This window comes from Hyperoodon ampullatus, assembly GCF_949752795.1.
Source record: "Hyperoodon ampullatus genome assembly, chromosome: 5".
In the NCBI taxonomy this organism is placed as follows: Eukaryota; Metazoa; Chordata; class Mammalia; order Artiodactyla; family Ziphiidae; genus Hyperoodon; species Hyperoodon ampullatus.
The window spans coordinates 46664848-46680573 of NC_136918.1; the positions used below are offsets into that span (position 1 = coordinate 46664848).

Consider the following 15726-nt stretch of genomic DNA (forward strand, 5'->3'; position numbering starts at 1 on the left):
GCCTGGCTCATAGAAGTTGCTCCATAAGCATTTGCTGAGTGAATGACTGAAGACTGGGAATGAATGAGTGATGCAATGAGTGACCTTATACAGACTGGATGAACGCTCAGGGCAGTGCTCTTTTCGCCTCCTCACCCTGAGCCCTGCCCCTCTGCTCTCAGGTAGACCCTTCGACCCTCGGGTACACATTGTCACGTCCACGGCCAGAGTCATTGGGGCCCTCGTGTTTGGTCGCCGCTTCCTCTGGAGGATCCCGTCTTCCAGGAACTGATTCAAGCCATCGACTTTGGCCTGGCCTTTGTCAGCACCATTTGGCGCAGGGTAAGCTGGCCCTCGGGGAGGCAGGTGTGCCGACCATTGGACAGCTGGGGGCCTAGGGCAGGCAGGGGCCTCAGCCAGAGCATAGCAGGGAGGGTGTCAGGTAGGCAGAAGGAAGGCCATGGGGCCTGATTCCGGGTTCCTCAGGCAGCCTCTGCTCAGCAAAATGACGATTCACAGCATCAAAGTTCCTTTATTGTGGTTGAGCATGGAAGTGTGGGCAGGAAGTAAGAGACAGGTTAAACCCCCTTAAATACAGCTATCTGGGCCTGCGACATCCTAGCTGAGCCCTGGGTCCAGTCTCTGCTACTACTGCTTTCATTACTGTCTAGATTACTCTGGGAGTGTGGAGAGTTTCCAGATGACGAGCGGTCCTGGGATGCCCATGTCAGAGGTTCCAGACCACTTTGGTGCCCCCAGCACCATTCTGAGCTGCTCTGACTCAGGGTCAGCACCTGAGCAGCCCCTGGGTGGGCCTCTTCCCCCACAGCTGTATGATCTGTTCCCCTGGGCCTTCCGCTGCCTCCCAGGCCCCCACCAGGAGATGTTTAGGTACCAGAAGGCTGTGCGAGGCTATTTTTTCCCATGAGATCAGCAGACACAAACTTAGGACACCTGAGGCCCCCAAGGACTTCATCAGCTGCTACCTGGCCCAGATCACTAAGGTGGGCCTGAAACAGCTGCAGACAGAGGGAGGGAGGGACGGAGGGGGCTGTCTTCCCGGCTGCATCTCATTTCAAGGCCACGGCCTCAGTTCCTCATCCTGGCCTCAGTTTTTCAGAGCACGCTGAAGCAGCAGCCGTTTGGGTTTTTCCCTCCCTATCTTTTCCCAGGCCAGCGCTGGCTCCTGCAGACATGGGTAGGGTGGGAAGCAAGGGACCTGGCTGATGTCAGGGCAGATCCCCCCTCAAAAGTCAGTGCAGTCCTGGGACTCAGGCCCTTCTGACCCCAGAGGAGTTCTGGTCCCACAAGTTTAGGGACAGGCCAGGCCTCAGTCAGGGAGATGCCAGGGCTCTGTGAGAGGAGAGCTTCAGACTCGGAGCTGCTCTCCCCACCACTCATCCCACACCCACCAGGCCACGGACGACCCTGTCTCCACATTCAACGAAGAAAACCTGATCCAGGTAGTGGTCGACCTGTTTCTGGGAGGCACCGACACCACGGCCACTACCCTGTGCTGGGCACTCATCTACGTGGTCCAGCATGGAGCCATCCAGGGTAAGGGGGCCATGGTTACACCCTGCTGACTGCCCCATGCCCATTACACCTGCTGTGGGCTTCTGGGCTGAAGGAACCTGTTCCCATCACTGTCTTTGGTCTGCGGCCCCAGGGGTGGGTCCTGCTCTCACTGCTGTGGTGTAGGAGGTGTTCATGGCTTTGAATCAGATGGAGGGGCTGGGGGGTGGGGACTTCTAGTCCCACCCTGCTACTTACTGAGTGATCCTGGGTAAGTAATTCAACCACTTAGGAATAGTGTGAAATGAGGCAACATTATTTCACCCATTCACTAATGATCCAGCACCTACTAAGTGCCAGGCCCTGTGTCAATGTCCACTCAAGATCACAAAGGAAAAAAAGGTGGCTAGAGTTCTCTCAGGGACAAACTGGCCATGACCTCAGTTCAAATCCTGGTTCCACTAGTTTTGTGACCTTCAGAAAAGTACCTGTCCTGTCACAGCCTGTTTTCTTGTCTGTAAAGTGGAGACAACTGTCCCTCCCCCATAGGACTCTTTGTATATAGAACACTTGGCACACAGTGGGTGCTCAAATCTGGGTCCTAGCCCTTCCCTCAAGTCCCCCTTGGAGGAGCAAATCCTGCAAAATCTTGTTCACAAGCTCTGCCTCGGAGAGGGACTGCCACTGCTGGGACCAGGGGTGGCTGAGTGGGGTAGGGCAACCTAGGGGTGATGAACCTTGGCAACTGTCTCTGGGTGGGGACGAGGACGGTGGGGCGTGGTGGGGAGGTCGGGCTGTAGCCCTTCCCGGGACCCACGCGGAGCCGCCTGAAGAGAGGGTGCAGCGGGAGCTGGATGCGGTGCTGGGCACCTCCCGGGCCATCCGCTACTAGGACCGCGAGCTACTGCCCTACACCCGCGCCATCCATGAGGTGCAGCGCCTCAGCAGTATCGTGACCGCAGGTGACTTGCGCCAGTGCGTGACCTCCACCCGTGTGCACGGCCACCCCGTGCCCAAGGTAGGTGGCCCCAGTGTGACCTCATGCCCGATCCAGTGCCTGCAGAAAGCACCCTTCGCTGGGCTGCCTGCCCAGCTCAGCCACCTGCTACAGCTTCTGCCTGTCTGCCAACTCTCAGTCAATCACCCGTCCATCCATCCATTCATCTCTATCTATGGCATTCCAGATGGAGAGTTATGATTGTGAAAGAATACACTCAATTAGGGATATTTTTAAATGTTCTGTATTGTTCAGAAGTAACCCCTTCAGACATTTTAATGCACCACTTTCCAATCTTTTTTGTCCACATATATTTTACATAGCTGTGATTATGCTGAATATATAACTCTGAATCCTTCATTTCACTTAACATATCATTCTGATTCTTCTACGTTACTGGTTCCCAAACTTCTAGGTACACCAGAATCACATGCAGGGCTTGCTAAAATATACATTGCTGGGAGCCATTCCCAGAGTATTGGGGGTGAGGCCTGAGAATCTGCCTTTCTAACAGGTTCCCAAGTGGTGTGGATGCTTTGGGTCCCGGGACCACATTTTGAAAACCACAGTTCCACATCACTCTAAATGGCTGCATAATGTTCCACCAAATGTATGTTTTGTAATTCTTAACGCTTATTGGTGAACATTTAGCCTATTTGCAATTTATGTGCCTTAGGCTTGGTCTGCATTTTGTGTTATATCCTTAGAACTGATTTCTAGTAGAAATGCCTGTCTCATTTCTTTCATTTTATAACTAGGTTAAGAGAACAAGTACTGAATAAGGAGAGATAGAGGAATAAAGTTAAATCTAACTGTTTAGGTCAAGAACAGCCACTGTATATGTACATAAAACTTTAGTCTGAGCTTCCCTGGATCAAGTCAAAAAAGGAAATCCCAATTAAGTATGACTCTCATTATGTCATAAAAGGAAGCATGCCTGTATCAGGAAAACTTTGGCTTATCACCCTTCAAGAAGTTATTATGAAGATCATCAATCATAATACCTTTTTGAGGGCCAGTGGACAATGTATTGGGTGGTGCCTTCAGTAGGAGTTTAAAGATACAGAAATATTCTTTCATATGGTAGCTTCTTCTTATCTTCAACCCATTTTAAATGATGAAAGTTTAACATGAATACATTTCTGCATGGAGTTAAAAAATAGAGTTCAGGTTTGTAGCTCTCTGGTGATTCAGCTTGAAACAGGTTTCTGTGCAGGTTTCTGACATGAACTGGATCATATCATAATAATTCCTGCTCTTTGCCAAGCCTTACTGCGTGCTAAGGGCTTTGAGTCCACTATAGCATTCAGTCCTCACAATGACTGACTGCCATGCAGATCCTAGATAAAAGATATTTGTTGAATTAGTTGTCTATCTCTCTTGCTATGTAATAAATTACCCCCAAACTTAGCAACTTACAAAAACAGCACTTCTGTGGGCTAGGGATCTGGGTTTCTGTGGGTCAGGGATCTAGGTGCAGCTTAGCTGGATGCCTCTGATTCAAGGTCTCTCATGATGTTATAATGAAGTTGTTGGCTGGGGCTGCAGTCTTATCTGAAGGCTCCATGGGGAGGTTCCACTGTAAGAGCACTTGCATTGCTATCTTCAGGATTCAGTTTCTTCTGGGCTGTTGGCTGGAGGCCACCCTCAGTTCCTTAACATTGGGCCTCTACATAGGGCAGCTCAAAACATAGTGGCTGACCTCCATTAGAGAGAGCAAGTGAGAAGACAGAGGCTACAGTCTTTTTGTATCCTAATCTCAGATGTGGTATCCCATCACTTTTGCCATATTCTATTTGCTAGAAGTGAGTCACTAGAGCCAGCTCACCCTCAAGGGGAGATGGTTTTACAGGGAGTGAATGCCAGGCATCAAGAATCATTTTGGGAGTGGGGTGTCATTTTAAAGGAAATGTAGCACAGGTGTGTAGGTGGCAAGGTTGCCATTTTAATGAAGATGAAACAGAGTCATTCATCTTGGTGCCCTATGCACGGAGGTGCGCTGTGTAAGACTTTCCTCAGAAAGGGACTTTGGCTCAGCACTGATGCTCCAGTCTGTCCCTGGTGGAGGCCTCAGTGGTACAAGGTGGTACACCATGAAAACAATGGGGATAGAAGGTATGGGGGCCCAATTTTTTCCATCATGAGAATCTATGTTCCACTCTTACAACCATGGTTCAGGGCAGACTTGACAGCAAGGGCCCTGCCAGGATGTGATTATTAAATTCTTATTAATTTGATCAGACTAGAGATTCCTGTCTCCATGCATTTTTTTCTTCATAATAACCCTGTCTTTTAGATGCTGGTGCTACTGTTATTCTTTTTTTTTTTTTTTTTTAACAGACAGCTTAAGAGAGCTCAAGTAACTGCCCCAAACACACAGTTAGTAAGGTACTTAACTGAGTTTCGAATTCATGTCCCTCTGATTCCAAATTTTTTGCTCTACCATACTCCCTGCCGTTCATATTGCTCCAAAAATGTCTCTTTAGGAAGGTAAATGAATCAACATGTTGGAAGGAAGTGTTTTGCATTGTCTATTGGTCTGCCAGATTGGCTAATACTGAACAGTCCTTGGCAGTATTTGGCCATCAAGTTCAGTGGTTAGACAAATGTCTCCTTAATTGTGAGGATAGGACCATGTCATCAACTCATTTTGCTGTTTTCCTGGTAGGAGCCCCCAAGCCCTGGTTGTCCAAGAGTTGTTCCAAATTAGGTCAAGTTTAAAAGGAGGGAACTAAGGTTCAACTCTGTTTTATGTCATTTGGGATTAGAAATTTCCTTATTAATAGCCCATTTCTGCCAATGTGATTCTAGGAGGTGTTCTGTGATAAGAGCTCCAGGGAACCATTAACAGCCTAGAATCAATACTGAGCTTTTCCAACTTGGGCGAGAGATGTCTCCTGAAAGTAGAATCAAAGCTTGACAGTAGATCAATAAATGTTACAGATATTCCTAAATGGTTCTTAACCATTCCATCAGTCGAGTGACAGCGACAACAGCAATGGTCCCTAATACAGAGGTGGCACTTCAAGCCTGTCTCTCTTCAGACATTCTATTTGATTGTAAGCTCCAAGCTGCCATTTACTGGGAAGAAGTTGGGATAGAATCCCCAGGAGGTATCCAGCAGGCAGATGGCTCTATAATTTGGAGGAGAGGGAGGGTTGCCCTTGTTGTGTGCTGGGTAGGCTATGGTCTGAGCCTGTCTCACGAATTAATATAAATTAATCACTTTGCAAGGAGTCCAGAACATTACCCAGAACAGGATATAAATAATTCTGGAGGGAAAAGAGCATCTTGTCAGGAGCCTCTGCATCTGAAGGTGATTATTAAGAACTGTTGTAATGCAGAGGTTACTTCATCCCTGATAGTGAAAATGGAGGGAAATTCCCAGGACTATAACTAGGAAACAAACAGCTCACTCAGGCAGCAGCAAGAACATGTGCTTCCCAATCCCTCTGATTAAAGCCACGGAGTAAAGAGGCCTGTGTGCCTGTCAGTCTGGATGGCTAAGGTCAGGCCCCTCCCTTAAGGCTTCAGTAGAGCAACTAAAAAAAAAAAAAGAAGAAGAAGAAAAAATAAAAGTGCCTTCTGAAAGTATTTACATTGTCTGAACTTCTGCATTCTTCACTGACTTCTCTTTGGTGTGCAGGCTTCAAAGTGCTGAGTTTTTAATTTTTAATTTCAAGATGGCTTTGTCAAAACTGAGAATCCTGTGGCCAGTTCTCTAGTCCCCACAGGGGACTGTGACCAGTTTAATTCTCTGGTGTTGGTTAATGAGCCACAGGATATAAGGCCTTCCTCAGAACACCTGGAGCTGCACCTCCCAGGTCCCGGGTCCATAGCCAACCCCATCCTGGTTCCACTTTGGCTTCCTGGTCAGCCCAGGGCCCACGTGATAAGGAGCTGAAGTCACCAACAGGAGCCTTCGGCTCCTTTCTGCTCCCATCTATTCAGTCTGATTCTCTTTCCAGTTATTCACTTCTTTGAGGTAGAGTGAGGGCTCGGGTTAGCTTAGGGTTAGAGGTCACTCTCTCCTCTCCCTAGTCCTAAGGATTGAAGTTTTCTGTCTCTTCTTCTCTCTGCCTTGTTACTCAGTCTTTCTTTCACTTTGTCTGCCATTCCATTTCTCCTCTCTCTCTCTCTCACACACACACACTTACACACACACACCGCCAGTATTCATTGTCCTGTGCAGAACTTGGTCCCCTCCATTCATGCCCAGTAGCCACTGGCCCTCTTCCTAGGAGGCAGAAGCTGAGTCTCTAGCCTGGGCCAGGAGTCTTTAGGATGGAGGTGGGTGCCCCTTAGCCAGGAGAGCATAATGCCCAACAACTTCACTGATGTGAAGGCCTGTATGCTGAATCTCTTTGAGGCCCCCTGGTCCCAGGCAACTCTCCTCTGCACACCAAGTGTTCTCTGAGCTCATATCAGCCCAGCATCAGGGCTGGGTGCTGGGCCAGCTGAGCTCCCTGAGCCATACCAGCTCCTCTCTGCAGGGCACCATCATCTTGCCCAACCTGGCCTCTTTGCTCTGTGACCCTGAGTGTTGGGAGACCCCCCAACAATTCAACCCTGGCCACTTCCTGGACAAGGATGGAAACTTCCTGGTCAATGAGGTCTTCCTGCCATTCTCTGTAGGTGCTGGACACAGCACTGTGTCATGGGTGGTGGGTGTGACGGGACAGGCACAGGGACAGCTGCCACCCTCTGACCTTTCCTTCTACTTCCAGGGCATTGGTGTGCCTAGGGGACCAGTTGGCTCGGATGGAGCTCTTCCTGATGTTTGCCACCCTCCTTAGGACCTTTTGGTTCCAACTGCCAAAGGGGAGCCCAGGGCTCAGGCTGGAGTACATCTCTGGGGGCACTCGGCAGCCCCGGCCCCAGAAGATCTGTGCCGTGCCCCGTCTGAACTGCCCCAACCCAGGTCCTGGAGAGGAGGGCGTGTAGCCAATGGCAGGGGGTGGGGGCGGTCTGGAGACTTGTCCCCCACAAAGACCTTCCTTAGTCTCTTTCGGCTCCTGAAAAGTTGAAGAAGAACAGAGGTTCACCAACTCAGCTGCCTGTGGTTCCCCCTAACACAGGCTCTGATAAGTGACATTGGAGAGTAGACGTATTAAGGACTCTACAAAGGTGGCTCAGTTTTGGTAGCTCAGTTCTTAGGATTTTACAAGGTTAGTTAAGAGGTTTGGCCTTGAATCAATTCACAAGATTAATCTGGGGAGTCAAGCCTCACAAGGTGGCAGCTAAACAGGCTCAGAGGGAGAGGCATTTGAGAAAAACTATAAATACAGTAATGCATCCAAATACTATCCATGCTGGCCCCCAATAGTCCAAAAACTGGGAAGCTTATTTTCTGTCCTCTCCTGCTCTCTACTGACTGGATGCGAGAAGTGCAGGTCCCTGCCAACACAGGACAGGGAAAGATCTTCCCGAGTCTCTGTATCAGGCAAAGCCAGCAAATTAGGATGCCGCAAGGTTTGAAAAACCGTGTCTCCAGAAAAGTCTTGCTTATTAAAAAAGAATAACTTGTATTAAGGAAATTCAAATTAAAATGAAAATGAGATACCACTACACACCTATTTGAATTGCTGAAAACAAAGCCCTGAGCCCAAGTACTGGAATTCTCACACAGTGCTGATGGGAATGTAAAATGGTACAACCACACTGGAAAACAGTTTGGGAATTCCTGGTACAATTAACATTATACCATACAACCCAGCTGTCTCACTCCTGGTATTTAACTAAAAAAGATGAAACTATATGTTCACAACAAAGCATACTATCTGATTCCATTTCTGTGATATTCGAAAAGACAAAACTATAGGACATAAAACATAACTGGTGGCAAGGTCTAGGAGTAGGGTTATAGGTTGACTATAAAGGGACACAAGGGAACTTTCTGGGATGATGGAAATGTTCTGTATCTTGATTGTGGTGATGGTTATACAACTGTATGTGTTTGTCAAAAGTCATTGAACTGTTACTTAAAAAGGTGAATGTTATTGTGTATAAATCATATCTCAGTAAATCTGACTTCTAAGAAAGAAATGTCTTACCTTTCTCCTTTGAGTTATTTAAAAGATGTACCTATGAATTGTAAACAAATAGAACAAAGCAAAAGATGTAGAAAACAAACTTATGCTTACCAGGGGATAAGGGCAGGGGAAGGGATAAATTGGGAGATTGGGATTGACATATACACACTACTATATATAAAATAGATAACTAATAAGAACCTGCTGTATAGCACAGGGAGCTCTACTCAGTACTTTGTAATGGCCTGTATGGGAAAAGAATCTAAAAAAAAAGATATATGTATATGTATAACTGATTCACTTTGCTAACACCTGAAACTAACACAACATTGTAAATCAACTATACTCCAATAAAAATTAAAACAAACAAACAAAGGGTGTCACTCATCATCCCCTTATACAAAGGGTTAAGTCGCAACCCACTTATCAGTGGTAGTGTAGTCACCCATGACAATGCACTCTGAGGGGAATTCAGGATGGAAAAAACAGGACTAAATGTTCTGTATTTTGGGTATAAAGGCACCCAGATAGTTAAGATGCTTACCTCAGGAAGAATTTCAATGACCCCCAGATTCTTGCATTTTCCTGTGCATAGATAAGCACTAAAATCATTAACTTTGTGATTAGCAGTAACCTTTTTTATGCTTAACTACATGTATTTTCCACCAAAAAATTCATATACATACTGGCCCCTCCCTTACCTCTTTGGAGCAGTTCCTCAGGGCTCTCTGAGAGGCTGTCTCCCGAGCTACAGTCCTCAGTACAGTCCCTGAATAAAACTGAAACTCACTGCTCTTGCTCTTAAATTGTGTGTTTTTTCAGTGGACAGAATGAACCAACATTTCTAATTAGTAGGATATCAGTCATCACTGTGATGAAATAAAATTCATATTTTATGGCAAGACAAGAACAAATTTAAACAAAAATTTTCTTTGCCGGTTTGGTCCTCCACCCTCCCCTTTAGTATGTGTCGTGCATCTGCGTTAACCAGACCTCCTTAGGAGATAACCTTCCTTCTTAATCTCGTAAGGGGCCATGATGACACATGACCCACTATTTGCTTTATACGTGCAGATCTGGATTGTGTAAATTGTCAATAATACGTCATTTGATGTATATTTGTCTCAAAAACGTACATAACTGTGCTTTGACCTCTAATGGGTGGAACAGTCCTCAGAGCTTTCTGAAAGACTGTCTCCCAGGTTAGAATCCTCAGGTTGGTTCCAATAAAATTTTCCATTTCTTTCTTAGATCGACTATTAATTTTTTCATCCACAACTGCTACACTGAGCTGGGAAAATTCCAGCCAGAAATGGGGAAACTTGTATTAATTAGCCTCTGGCCTTTTTGCAAGCAAATGTACAGTTCTTCTAGGCTTTTTTTTTTTCTTCTTTTTTTAAATTGAAGTATCGTTGACATACAATGTTTCAGGTGTACAGCAAAATGATTCAGTTATATATGTGTGTGTGTGTATATATATATATATATTCTTTTTTAGATTCTTTTGTGAAAAAAGGTTCTCACATTATAGGTTATCACAAGATATTCAATATAGTTCCCTGTGCTATACAGTAGGTCCTTGTTGTTTATCTACTTTATATATAGTTGTGTATATGTTAATCCCAAACTCCTAATTTATCCCTTCCTCTCCCTTTCCCCTTTGGTAACCATGAGTTTGTTTTCTATATCTGTGAGTCTATTTCCGTTTTGTAACTAAGTTCATTTGTATCATTTTTTTAGATTCCACATATTAGTGATATCATATATTTGTCTTTCTCTATCTGACTTCGCTTAGTATGATAATCTCTAGGTCCATCCATGTTGCTGCAAATGGCAATATTTCATTCATTTTTATGGCTGAGTAATATTCTCTTATAGGCGTTTAGAAATCTTGAAGCTTTCTCACAGACACCTCATTTTCTGTGTGGAACCATACCCAGGGCCTGGGGAGTCCAGAGTGGGGCCCTCTGGGCAAGCAGGGTCCCAGAAAGCAGCAGAAAGCTTAGGGTGCTCTTGCCTGGGTGATCCCCTCCCAGGGCTGGCAAACTTTGGTGACCCAGGCAGGCTCTAGTGTGGAGAAAATAAAGTGGGCCCTAATGCGACTACTTCTTGCCCTCACTCTCCTAATCCTCTGTCAATTCTCTCCCTGTTAGAGCCCCTGTGGTATAATAAGAAATGCATTTGGTCTCTGTCCCTTGTTCCTGGCACAAAGCTCCTCAAACCCTTGGAATTTCCCAAGCAACAGGAGTGCCTAAAGCCTGTTGGTCAGAAGCACCGGTGATACCCTGAATTTGTGACTGCCACCAGAAGTGGGGAATGGGAGCAGTCCTGTGGGACTTAGCCCATAACCTGTGGAATCTCCAGGTAGATCATGTCAGAATTGCTTTGTGGTGTGAAAAACATGCATTGGAGCCACTATCTCAGGCTTGCTGCACCCTCTAACACCCACCCCCACCCCCATCCAGCCTCCTGTCTTTGATCCTGCCTGGCCCCCTGCATGTTACTCCTTTCAAAGGCCAACTTTTCCAGGAAGCTTTCTTTCACATGGGCTTCGACCTTGGTTGAAATCTCAGTTTTGCTATCAATAAAACTCTTGTGTGCCTCTATTTCCTCATCTGTCAAATGGAATGATAATAGGAGTTCTCCCTTAGGACTGTTGTGAATGCCAATGTTCAGCATAAAGCCTGGTACATGATAAGCGCTCAGCTGATGTTGATGGAGATCTCTTTCCCCCATGCACACACACACATAAGCACTAAATCTTCATTTATGGCCATAAAATGAAAATGATGATGAGAGGCGCCCTTCCCCTGTGGAGGGCTTCCACTTCAGTTTCTAATTATTATCTCACGATGATAGCTGCTATATGTTTTCATCGTCGTCGTTGTTGTTGTTGTTTTTAAATGGGCTTCTATCTTACAGGATGCAGTACAAGCTTTGAATCAGAGGACAATGTTGTAATATACCTCATAAGCCCAAGAGTCCAGAGGTGGTAGTGGGGAGAAAAGAAAAGCCTCCTGTTATTACACCTAGTAAACTGTTCCGATAGCTTTTTTTTTTGAATTTTGAATTTTTTTTGAATTTTATTTAATTTACTTTTTTATACAACAGGTTTTATTAGTCATCAATTTTATACACTTCAGTGTATACATGTCAATCCCAATCGCCCAGTTCATCACACCACCACCACCACCCCGCCGCTTTCCCCGCTTGGTGTCCATATGTTTGTTCTCTACATCTGTGTCTCTATTTCTGCCCTGCAAACCAGTTCATTTTTACCATTTTTCTAGGTTCCACATATATGCGTTAATATACGATATTTGTTTTTCTCTTTCTGACTTATTTCACTCTGTATGACAGTCTCTAGATCCATTCATGTCTCTACAAATGACCCAACTTCATTCCATTTTATAGCTGAGTAATATTCCATTGTATATATGTACCACATCTTCTTTATCCATTTGCCTGTCGATGGGCATTTAGGTTGCTTCCATGACCTGGCTATTGTAAATAGTGCTGCAATGAACATTGGGGTGCGTGTGTCTTTTTGAATTATGGTTTTCTCTGGGTAGATGCCCAGTAGTGGGATTGCTGGGTCATATGGTAGTTCTATTTTTAGTTTTTTAAGGAACCTCCATCTGTTCTCCATATTGGCTGTATCAATTTACATTCCCACTAACAGTGCAAGAGGGTTCCCTTTTCTCCACACCCTCTCCAGCATTTGTTTGTAGATTTTCTGATGATGCCCATTCTAACTGGTGTGAGGTGATACCTCATTGTAGTTTTGATTTGCATTTCTCTAATAATTAGTGATGTTGAGCAGCTTTTCATGTGCTTCTTGGCCATCTGTGTGTCTTCTTTGGAGAAATGTTTATTTAGGTCTTCTGCCCATTTTTGGATTGGGTTGTTTGTTTTTTTAATATTGACCTGCAAGAGCTGTTTATGTATTTTGGAGATTAGTCCTTTGTCCATTGATTCGTTTGTAAATATTTTCTCCCATTCTGAGGGTTGTCTTTTCATCTTGTTTGTAGTTTCCTTTGCTGTGCAAAAGATTTTAAGTGTCATTAGGTCCCATTTGTTTATTTTTGGTTTTATTTCCATTACTCTAGGAGGTGGATCAAAAAAGATCTTGCTATGATTTATGTCAAAGAGTGTTCTTCCTATGCTTTCCTCTAAGAGTTTTATAGTGTCCAGTCTTACATTTAGGTCTCTAATCCATTTTGAGTTTGTTTTTGTGTATGGTGTTAGGGAGTGTTCTAATTTCATACTTTTACATGTAGCTGTCCAGTTTTCCCAGCACCACTTATTGAACAGGCTGTCTTTCCTCCATTGTATATTCTTGCCTCCTTTACCAAAGATAAGATGACCATAGGTGCATGGGTTTATCTCTGGGCTTTCTATCCTGTTCCATTGATCTATATTTCTGTTTTTGTGTCACTACCATACTTTCTTGATTACTGTAGCTTTGTAGTATAGTCTGAAGTCAGGGAGCCTGATTCCTCCAGCTCCGTTTTTTTCCCTCAAGACTGCTTTGGTTATTCAGGGTCTTTTTTGTCTCCATACAAATTTTAAGATTTTTTTGTTCTAGTTCTTTAAAAAATGCCATTGGTAATTTAGATAGGGATTGCATTGAATCTGTAGATTGCTTTGGGTAGTAGAGTCATTTTCACAATATTGATTCTTCCAATCCAAGAACATGGTATATCTCTCCATCTGTTTGTATCATCTTTAATTTCTTTCATCGGTGTCTTATAGTTTTCTGTATAAGGTTTTTGTCTCCCTAGGTAGGTTTATTCCTAGGTATTTTATTCTTTTTGTTGCAGTGGTAAATGAATTTCTCTTTCAGATTTTTCATCATTAGTGTATAGGAATGCAAGAGATTTCTGTGCATTAATTTTGTATCCTGCAACTTTACCAAATTCATCGATTAGCTCTAGTAGTTTTCTGGTGGCAAGTTTAGGATTCTCATCTGCAAACAGTGACAGCTTTACTTCTTCTCTTCCGATTTGTATTCCTTTTATTTCTTTTTCTTCTCTGATTCCGTGACTAGGACTTCCAAAACTATGTTGAATAACAGTGGCGAGAGTGGATATCCTTGTCTTGTTCTTGATCTTAGAGAAAATGCTTTCAGTTTTTCACCATTGAGAATGATGTTTGCTGTGGGTTTGTCGTATATGGCCTTTATTATGTTGAGGTAGCTTCCCTCTATGCCCACTTTCTGGAGAGTTTTTATCATAAATGGGTGTTGAATTTTGTCAAAAGCTTTTTCTGCATCTATTGAGATGATCATATGGTTTTTCTTCTTCATTTTGTTAATATGGTGTATCACATTGATTGATTTGTGTACATTGAAGAATCCTTGCATTCCTGGGATAAATCCCACTTGATCATGGTGTGTGATCCTTTTAATGTGTTGTTGGATTCTGTTTGCTAGTATTTTGTTGAGGATTTTTGCATCTATATTCATCAGTGATATTGGTCTGTAATTTTCCTTTTTTGTAGTATCTTTATCTGGTTTTTTGTTTGTTTTTTTTGTTTGTTTGTTTTGTTTTTTTACCAGTACACGGGCCTCTCACTGTTGTGGCCTCTCCCGTTGTGGAGCACAGGCCCCGGACACGCAGGCTCAGCGGCCATGGCTCACGGGCCCAGCCACTCCGCGGCATGTGGGATCTTCCCGAACCGGGGCACGAACCCATGTGCCCTGCATCGGCAGGCGGACTCTCAACCACTGCGCCAACAGGGAAGCCCTATCTGGTTTTGATATCAGGGTGACGGTGGCCTCATAGAATGAGTTTGAGAGTGTTCCTTCCTCTGCAATTTTTTGGAAGAGTTTGAGAAGATGGGTGTTAGCTCCTCTCTAAATGTTTGATAGAATTCACCTGTGAAGCCATCTGGTCCTGGACTTTTGTTTTTTGGAAGACTTTTAATCACAGTTTCAATTTCATTACTTGTGATTGGTCTGTTCATATTTTCTATTTCTTCCTGGTTCAGTCTTGGAAGTTTATACCTTTATAAGAATTTGTCCATTTCTTCCATGTTGTCCATTTTATTGGCATAGAGTTGGTTTTAGTAGCCTCTTAGGATGCTTTGTATTTCTGCGGTGTCTGTTGTAACTTCTCCTTTTTCACTTCTAATTTTATTGATTTGAGTCCTCTCCTTCTTTTTCTTGATGAGTCTGGCTAATGGTTTCTCAATTTTGTTTATCTTCTCAAAGAACCAGCTTTTAGTTTTATTGATCGTTGCTATTGTTTTCTTTGTTTCTATTTCATTTATTTCTGCTCTGATCTGTATGATTTCTTTCCTTCTGCTAAATTTGGCTTTTGTTTATTCTTCTTTCTCTAATTCCTTTAGGTGTAAGTTTAGATTGTTTTTTTGAGTTTTTTTGTTTCTTGAGGTAGGCTTGTATTACTATAAACTTCCCTCTTAGAACTGCTTTTGCTGCATCCCATAGGTTTTGGATCGTCGTGTTTTTGTTGTAATTTGTCTCTAGGTATTTTTTGATTTCCTCTTTGATTTCTTCAGTGATCTCTTGGTTATTTAGTAATATATTGTTTAGCCTCCATGTGTTTGTGTTTTTTTCCCTGTAATTTATTTCTAATCTCATAGCATTATGGTCAGAAAAGATGCTTGATATGATTTCAATTTTCTTAAATCTACTGAGGCTTGATTTGTGACCCAAGATGTGATCTATCCTGGAGAATGTTCCATGTGCACTTGAGAAGAAAGTGTAATCTGCTGTTTTTGGATGGAATGTCCTATAAATATCAATTAAATCTATCTGGTCTATTGTGTCATTTAAAGCTTGTGTTTCCTTATTAATTTTCTGTTTGGATGATCTGTCCATTGGTGTAAGTGAGGTGTTAAAGTCCCCCACTATTATTGTGTTACTGTCGATTTCCTCTTTTATAACTGTTAGCAGTTGCCTTATGTATTGAGGTGCTCTTATGTTGGGTCCATAAATATTTATAATTGTTACATCTTCTTCTTGGATTGATCCCTTGATCATTATGTAGTGTTCTTCCTTGTCTCTTGTAACAGTCTTTATTTTAAAGTCTGTTTTTTCTGATATGAGTGTTGCTACTCCAGCTTTCTTTTGATTTCCATTTGCATGGAATATCTTTTTCCATCCCCTCACTTTCAGTCTGTATGTGTCCCTAGGTCTGAAGTGGGTCTCTTACAGACAGCATATATATGGGTCCTGTT

General features: G+C 43.6%; 1 pseudogene across 1 annotated transcript; it reads left to right on the forward strand.

Moving 5' to 3' along the window:
• The first annotated feature begins 679 nt into the window (after window positions 1-679).
• On the forward strand, window positions 680-7435 carry LOC307053732 (cytochrome P450 2J2-like; annotated as a pseudogene). Its single transcript has 5 exons — window positions 680-983; window positions 1395-1536; window positions 2328-2512; window positions 6985-7126; window positions 7219-7435. The product of its transcript is annotated as a cytochrome P450 2J2-like (transcript).
• The last annotated feature ends 8291 nt before the right edge of the window (window positions 7436-15726 follow it).